Below are 8,516 nucleotides of genomic sequence, written 5' to 3'. Positions count from 1 at the left end.
TGGGTGCCCAGGCCTGTGCCTGGCCTGCCCATGGGAGTCTCTTTCTAGCAGCTTGGCGGCTGCCAGCCAGACATGCTGGAGCATTCCTGGACGAAACAGGCCAGGCTTGTTTTTCCAGTTGCCTTGCTCTTCAAAGCCCAGGAAGAGTTAAACTTCCAGGGCAAAGGGGGAAAGGAGAGGCTTGGAGCCATGCCTTCCCAGAGTCCTGCATGAATGGGCACAGGGTCCCTGAGATGCTGCTGGTGGCATCGGGGACGGAGGCCAAAATGGACAAGTCTGCCCAGCTGGGGGTCTGAAAACCTGTGACAGAAAAGAATCTGAATATGTCCTATCCTTCCAGCGTCCCTGCCACCACCCCCACTTGGGATCCTGTTGGTGGTGCCCCAAGCCCAGGCATCTCGGAAAAGAAGGGGTAGGGCGGAGGCAGATTCCACGCAAGCCGTCCAAAGCACGGGACAGAAAGACTTTGTATGTTCCCCACCCTGCCTGGTCCCTGCTCACCCCCTCCATGCCCACAGGGGGGCCAGCCCCCGGCAAAAGCCACCCTCAGCCTACCCCTGACACAGCCCCCACAAGCCCCGAATCATGCGGTCCCTGACCCCTGCAGGGCGGTATTGTTTTTGAAGCAGAAACCCCAGACATGCATCCTCACCCCAGTCCCAGGTCCACTGATTCTGCAGCTCCCAGCCCTGCCCGCCTGCTGTGCGAAGGGCTTCCTGCTCCCCAGGTCAGCACCCGTGTCGGGCAGGCCCCAGCAAGACACACACGCAAAGGCTGCACTGGCGCCTTGCAGCGCGGGAGCCGTTAGGATGAGCTGGAGTGAGGGGGAGGGGTAGGCTCTCCCTGGAGGAGGAGAAGATGCAGGGAGATCGCACCCTTGGGTAGCAGCTTGGTGCCATGGCTGTGTCCCAGCAAGGGGACCTGCATACCCAGGGTAGTTTGCGAGAGAGGGAGCAATGTCTGCACAGCTGCTTCCTGACACCAGGTCCTAAGAAGTGAACAGGCCTGCGGGGCACAGAGGCGCTGGGCTCCCTGTGCCACCTCCCTCCCCAGCCCACAACACCCAGGACCACCATTTTGTTTGGGGGTGAGGGGTCAGAGTTTCACTCTGTCGACCAGGCTGGAGTGCAGTGGCATGCTCATGGCCACCCCAAACTCGACCTGCTGGGCTCCGGTGATTCTTCTGCCTCAGCCTTCCAAGTAGCTGGAACCACAGGCACGCGCCGCCACAGCTGGCTAATTTTTTTGATTTATTGTAGAGATGAGGTCTCGCCATGTTGCCTAGGCTGACCTCAAACCTGCAGGTTCAGGCAATCCTCTCGCCTCCACCTCCCAAAGTGCTGGGATTACAGGCGTGAGCCACCGCGTCTGGCCAGGACCATCATTTTAAAACATCTTGTGAACCCATAAATCAGTTCACAGTACTTCCCAGCTTAAAGTTTCCAGTGGCATCCCACAGTACTTAACACCTAAACCCCTTTCTGTAGCCTGAAATCTCCAAGCCCCTCAGCCCTGTCTGCTTCCCCAGTGATGCCTCCTGGCTCTTCCTGTGGTTAACCTGCAGCCACCCCAAACCAGGACCTGTCTCGGGGCCTTTGCACTTGCCGTCTCCCTTTCCTTGTAGTTCTCACATGGGCAGCTCCCCCTTGTCAGCCAGTTTTCAACTCCAGTGTCAGTCACCTCCTGGCCCCACTTTGGAGTAGTTTCCATGCCAACCCCCTTCTTTATCATTTCACCCCATTCTCTTCACACCACCCAGTATGCTCCTGTCTGTTTGTTTCATGACCACCTCCCCTGCTTGACACTGGGCTCACAAAGATGGGCGCTCTGTGTATCTTATTCACGATGACTCCCCAGTGCCTGGATCAGTGCCTGGTATAGAGCCAGGCCCAATAAGTGCTAGTTGGAAAGTGGAAGGATCTGGTTGTAGAAAAAGAAATGACTGGTTGAAAGCTGAGAGAGATTTCAAGATCCTCCCTTCCTTTTGAAGCTGGAAAATACAGCCCCAAAGGGAGAAAGGGACTTGCCCAAAGTCCCAGGGTGAGAATTAGAGCCAGGTTCTTACATTCCGGCCCTGCAGTGTGATCGGGTTCTAGTCCTAGCTCTGCTGCTTGCTGACTGTGTAACCCTGGTAAGTCACGCGACAGCTTTGAGCCTCAGCTTCCCCGTCTGTAAGGCAGAACTATTAAGATCAAGCATCTCGATGTGCTTAGCTCAGTGCCTGGCACACAGACAACGCTCGATACGTATTACTGATTAGTTTTTCATGCCAAGGCAGAATCAAAGCCTGGGTTGGGGCGAGGGTGGGACCCCGAGCCCTCTGGAGTAGGTCCAGCCTGCGCATGGCAGAGCAGGAAGCTACTGGTCTCTGGTCGAGTCCAAGCTTGCTGGCTGAGCCACAGAAGACTGTTCCGGGAGGCTGCGAGCAAGTGCTTGTCCAGGGTGGGGCCACGCACTCCCCTGCTCCCCGGGCCCAGGAAGAGGTCCGCATGTGGGTGAATGTGCACACTTGTGAGAAAGCACACACGTACACTTGGCAGTCTGTGTTTGAATAATTGTGTGGGTGCATTCCTGGTATCCACTTGTCCAGGAATGGACTCTCTTAGGAGCTAGGTACTGAACCTCCAGGTAACTCTCAAACCCATTTCACAGATGTAGAGGGCAGGAGAAGGTGGCTAACAACACACGGCTGTGTATCCAGTTGGCTCACCTTCTCTGGTCCTCAGTTTCCCTATGTCCTGAGATCATTTTGAGAATGAAGTTAGTTAATGTAAGCACTGAGCACAATACATTTTCAATTGATATGACCCAGTCCTATGGCTTTTTTTGCAGCCAACTTGTACTATTAGCTATTGAGTTTGTGGATAAGAAAAACTTTCAGATGTATCATTCCGTCATCCCGATCTGTCCTCGTGCAGGCTGACTTTCCAAAACATGATGTCGTAGGACTTGACGGGGTTGTGAGTCAGCTCACCCTGTGTTTCAGCCCTCTCCTCCAGCCTCTTAGAATCTTGATCTGACATTCAGAAACTTGGTGGCAGTAACATCCGTGTCTTTATCTAAAGTCATTGATAAAAATGTGACTGTTGAGAGCTCCTTGTCCCTGGGGGAAGCCAAGCAGAGTCTGGGTGGTCACCTGTAAAGCATGTTCTCTCTTGGTGGATAGTTGCCCCTATGGGGAGATGAGAAGATTTTCTTTTTTGAGACAAGGACTTACTCTGTCACCCACCCAGGCTGGAGTGCAGTAGTGTGATTACAGCTTACTGCAGCTTTGACCTCATGGGCTCAAGTGATCCTCCTGCCTCAGTTTCCCAAGTATGTCACCACACCCAGCTAATTTTTTAAAAAATTATTTGTAGAGATAGTATTTCACTCTCAAACTCTTGGCTTCAAGTGATCCTCCCACTTCAGTCTCCCAAAGTGCTAGGGTTACAGGTGTATACAACTGCACCCAGCCAAGAAGAGTTCTAAAGGCCCTTCCAACTCATACACATATGATGCCTTGGCCTGTGCATGCCCGTGGTCTCTACCAGACCTTAAGCAAGCCCCTCAAAGGTAGCATAAGGACTTCTGGCCATGAATCAGAGCTACACACTTGACAACACTCGTTCCTCGGTCAGTGTAGCGAGCTGGCCCCTGATCTGATTCTAAGACTTGGACCTAAAGTCACTTGCTCCCTGTGTAGTCCTGGTGGGTTAAGCCACCTAAACCCTGTGGACCCCCTTTCTCTTCTTAAATGGTGTGTGTGCGTATGCAGAAGGGACTGGAATGCACGGGTGATTCCAAGCCCCTCGATTGCTATCTGGGGTAGAATCTCCTTTTTCTAATGGAATTGTCTCTAGAAACACAATCTATAAAGAGGGAAAAAATATGGTACCTTACACCATGGAATACTACACAGCCATAAAAAAGAGCAACGTCATGTCCTTTGTAGCAACATGGATGTAGCTGGAGGCCATTATTCTAAGCAAATAAACACAAAAACAGAAAATCAAATACCGCATGTTCTCACTTATAACTGGGAGCTAAACACGGGGGACACATGGGTGCAAGGATGAGAATAACAGGAACTGGGGACTCCTAAAGAGGAAAGGGAGGGTGGCAAGGGTTGAAAAACCAAGGCTTGGGTGCCACATTCTATCGAGTTCGATAGAAGCCCAAACCTCACTACCATGCAAGTTACCACACGCGTGACCCCTGAAGTTAAAATTTAAAACAAACACACAAAAAGCCCAGAGGTGGCATCCAGGGCCCTGCCACAGGCTTGTCCACCACTCTACTGGGAAGCATAGGCTTGAGACACAGGACTCAATGGCTTCCAGGACCTCTGACAACTGGGCCCTGCTGTCTAACGTTCTGGATCCTGCTGTAAAAGCTCTAAGATGCAGGGCTGGATGTGCTGTTACGCTCACACCCTGAGACCTTTATTTGTAACGTGCTTTGTGCAGGGACTTAGGCTTTGAGTTCTAGAAGTCTACGACTCGCTGATGAATTGTGTCCCTCCCACGGGGAACCTGGAGGAATTCAAAGCCAGTTCAAACCTCTACTTAAGAATCTCCGACCAGATTTGCTCAAAATGCTGAGCTTTGTTTCTGACCATGAGATTCCTCTGCATCACTCCCAGCAGCCCCCAGCAGAGTGACGAGGGCAGCCTCACCCCGTCCCAGTGCCTTCCCTTGTCTCAGGCATGTCACAGATGTCAACTAGTAACTCACCTCACACCCCCAGGAAACACATCTGCCCTTCTACTCCCACTTCTCAACTGAGGGAGACTGAGATATGCCTGGCACTCCTAAGGCAACCCACGAAGTCATGGCTAGAACGTGAACAGGCAGCCAGATGTCGGCTCCTGGACTCCTTGCGTTCCTGGGCTGTGGGGAGAACCAGGGAGATGAGAAGTTTCTACACTTTGGAGAGCCTCTCATGAAAGAAAGAGCCAGTGGAATCCTCCTGGGTCAGAGAATGTCCATCCTCTTGCCAAGTCTACGTGTGAAAGTACAGTGCATTGGAGTACCTGACCCTGTTTCCATCTTCCCCCCACTCCTGCCCCAGGCATTCAGTACTCAGACTGGCTCTTGTGGGACTCAGGAAAGAATCCTATGGAAATGGCAGACACTGGGGACACGAATAAGGAGGGAGGAGAGAGAGGAGCCAGGGTTCAGAAACGACCTATAGGACACAATATTTACTATCTGGGGAATGAGACCCAATCCCCACCACTACACAATACATTCATGTAACAAATACCCATGTGTACACCCTGAATCTAAAATTTAAGAAAATTGTTTAAAAGAAAGAGTCCTAAACATATTCTGTTTGTGACAAAAGCTTAAAGGGAAGAGGAAAAGGAATTAGGAGGAAATGTGCCTTTGAACCAGAATAAAAACTGGTAAGTGAAAGAATTATGACATTCCAGGTAGCCAGGGAGTCTTAGCCACTAAAATAATTTTCCCCTTAGTGGTAAGGAGCCACTGATAGTTTTTGAAAATAAGCAGGACCAGAACAGGGCAACATTATTGGGATGAGTAAACTGATATTAGATCAAAAGGGAGGTTTTCCTACCTAAGTCTCCCACTCTGGCGTGGATGGGGCGTGAACACCAGCTTTATTGATTTAAGCCAGCTGGAATTCACTGTGGGTAGGGAGACTTCATCTACTTCCAAGAAACTTGGGCGAACACTTGAGTCATTTGTTAGTTTGTAGGCAGTCACTGTTGGGTTCTCCCATAACAAAACAGGTCAAAGAACTAGATATGGGCATGAGCAGAGCTGGTAGCTTGAGTCATTGATGGGTTATGTGCACTTTGAGAAGGCCATAGACTCTCTGCTGGGCCTCAATTTGCCTATCTGTCAAATGGAGATAATAACAGCCACTCCTACCTACTTCCCAGGGCTGCAGGGAAGACTGATAATATGATAGGTGAACATATAGGAAGGACCAGCCACGGCTCAGTAAATGCAACCTGAGTCGCCGGCCAGGCAGAGGCTATCTCAGAAGGGCTGTCTGTAAAAGCCAAGCCTGTCCCAGTCTGGAATTAGAAGGAAGAGAAATGACTAAAAAAGAAGTCCTTACGTAGACATGGGTGGCAGAGAGCTGGGACTTGGCGTCTCATTCTGTATTTGTACTTTTATTATTACTAGTGACAAAAATTATTCTGCCTTACATCTGTATGGTCATCGATATGTTTTCAATAAACTTTTGGATGCATTATCTCCCTTGGTCTTTGGGTAGAGATGCAGCATTAGGCAGAATTAAAAGCTAAAGTGGGCTCTGCACTCACATAGATCTGCTTTCGAACCCCAGCTCTTCTGTTTACCAGCTGTGTGACCCTAGGCAGTTATTTAACTTCTCTGGTCCCAGGAAAAAGGAGACGATCATAGTACTTATTTCATGGGATTGTTGAGAAGTTGAACGAACTAATGTGCAGCAAATACCCAGCCCTGGAATACAGTGCAAGTCAGTTTCATATCATGACATCTGTCAGTTTCATTTTCTAAATGAGACATTGAGGCTCAGGTCATTTGAAGACCCAGCCTAGGTTCATCCACCACACTGGTTCAGAATAGGAATCCACATTTCTTTCTTTCTTTTTTTTTTGAGTCGGAGTCTCACTCTGTCACCCAGGCTGGAAGACAGTGGCACGCTCCCGCTCCCGGCCACTGCAGCCTCAACCTGCTGGGCTCTGGGGATCCCTCTGTCTCAGCCTTCCAAGTAGCCAAAACTACAGGTGTGTGCCACCACGCCCGGCTAATTTTTGGTTTATTGTAGAGACAAAGTCTTGCCAAGTTGCCCAGGCGGGTCTCGAACCCGTAAGCTCAGGCAATCCACTCGCCTCAGCCTCCCGAAGTGCTGGGATTACAGGCTGAGCCACCGAGCCTGGCCAGGAATCCACATTTCAAGAAGCCTTGGAAATGCAGCTAGTACAACTGAGGAAATGGGTTTTCCATGTTGTCTTATTTCAATTACTTTAAACTTACATAAACCACATGTGACCCGTGGCTACCGTATTGCATGGAGCATTTCTGGCAAGCATGGCACAGGGCCAAAGGACAAAGATCACAAAATCACATGGGGTACAAGAGAGAGCATGGTGGGAGACACTACTTCTTAAAGGGTAGCCAGGGAAGTCCTATCTGACAAGGTGACATTTGAGCCAGGAACTGAATGGAGTGAGGGAAGGAACCACTGAGCCATCTCAGGGAAGAGAGTTCCAGGCAGAAGAAACAGGTGAGGCTCAGGCCTGAGGTGGGAGGTTTCAGCCATGTGGGTGGACGAAAGGGAAATGGAGATGGATTCTAGCGAGTCAGAGAGGCAGGAAAGGCCTCTGAGTTCAAAAAACAGACGAGCAGTGAGGTAGGACACCATCAGAGGATTACGTGATGGTTGCACAGGAGCAGAGAGGAACGTGGAGCTGCCATCGAATCTTAAAACCCTTTGAGAGCATCCCATGTGGCCCGCTGGTGGTGCATGCAGGTTCACCACAGCCTGCAGTCGTGCTTGGCAGCCTCTAATATGTTGTTTGGTTGTTTGATGGTTTTCAGCATAATTACTGTTTATCACCACAGTCAGTTTGCTAATAGAAGAGAAATACATTGGGGACCCACACCTCTATCGAAACTGAGAAGAAGGTAGAGTCTAGGGTGACCCTGTGTTCCTCACACGGGGCCCTCTTCACCCCTGAATGTACCTGCCTGACTGTGTAGAAGGGAGTACAGGTTTGCAGATCCTGGTGCCCATGGAGGCCCAGAGAGATGAAGGGGTGTGCCTGCAGTTCCTTCCTCTCGGGGTTGTCTATGTGGGTCCAGGAGCTTTTCCCCCCTAAGCCAGAGGTAGCCCTGGAACCAGAGGGCTTGGAGTGGGAGGGAGGGAAAGGCGGAATGCTGGGGGGTTGACCCATCGAACCCCCTTTCTTCTGGGGCTCTGGTCGGATGGGTTTGTAAGGTCAAAACCCTCTCCAGCTCAGCAGAACATTGACTGGTGCTTATCAGTTAGAAGCTTTAAAGACAGACAGGATGGTCAGAGCCCTAGGTTTGGGTTCCCCGTGGGAAAGGGCTATGGACCAGTAACTCAGCGAGGTGTGACCTGTCATGCATGATGGCAAGTAGGGACCTTTGATCCTCTCTTCCCAGCAGCAGTGGGGCAGCCTCTGGCCAGATAAGGACTAGGAGGCCTCCAGATGTCAGGAGGCAAGGGCAAAGTTCACAGGGGACTATCACGAAAGTTTCAGTTTGGGATGGCTCTTTGGAAGGGAGGAAGGTGACACAGAACATCTCAGCCAAATGGGTCTTGTTTAGTGGAGTGCCTATTATTCTGTGGTTCTTCCCTCTTTGAGCCAACAATACCCTTTGCAAAAGGGTGAGTTTTCAGACACAGACCTCAAGTCCTAACTTGAGTGACCTTGGGTAACTTAATCTGTGAGCCTCTGCTTTTTCTCATCTTTAAAAGATACTTAAGGTCGGGTGCAGTGGCTCAGCCTGTAATCCCAGTACTTTGGGAGGCCAAGGTGAGAGGATTGC

The sequence above is a fragment of the Carlito syrichta genome, unplaced genomic scaffold (genome assembly GCF_000164805.1).
Source record: "Carlito syrichta isolate Samal-C Ts95f unplaced genomic scaffold, Tarsius_syrichta-2.0.1 Scaffold107891, whole genome shotgun sequence".
Taxonomy (NCBI): domain Eukaryota; kingdom Metazoa; phylum Chordata; class Mammalia; order Primates; family Tarsiidae; genus Carlito; species Carlito syrichta.
This window is presented reverse-complemented; position numbering follows the sequence as displayed.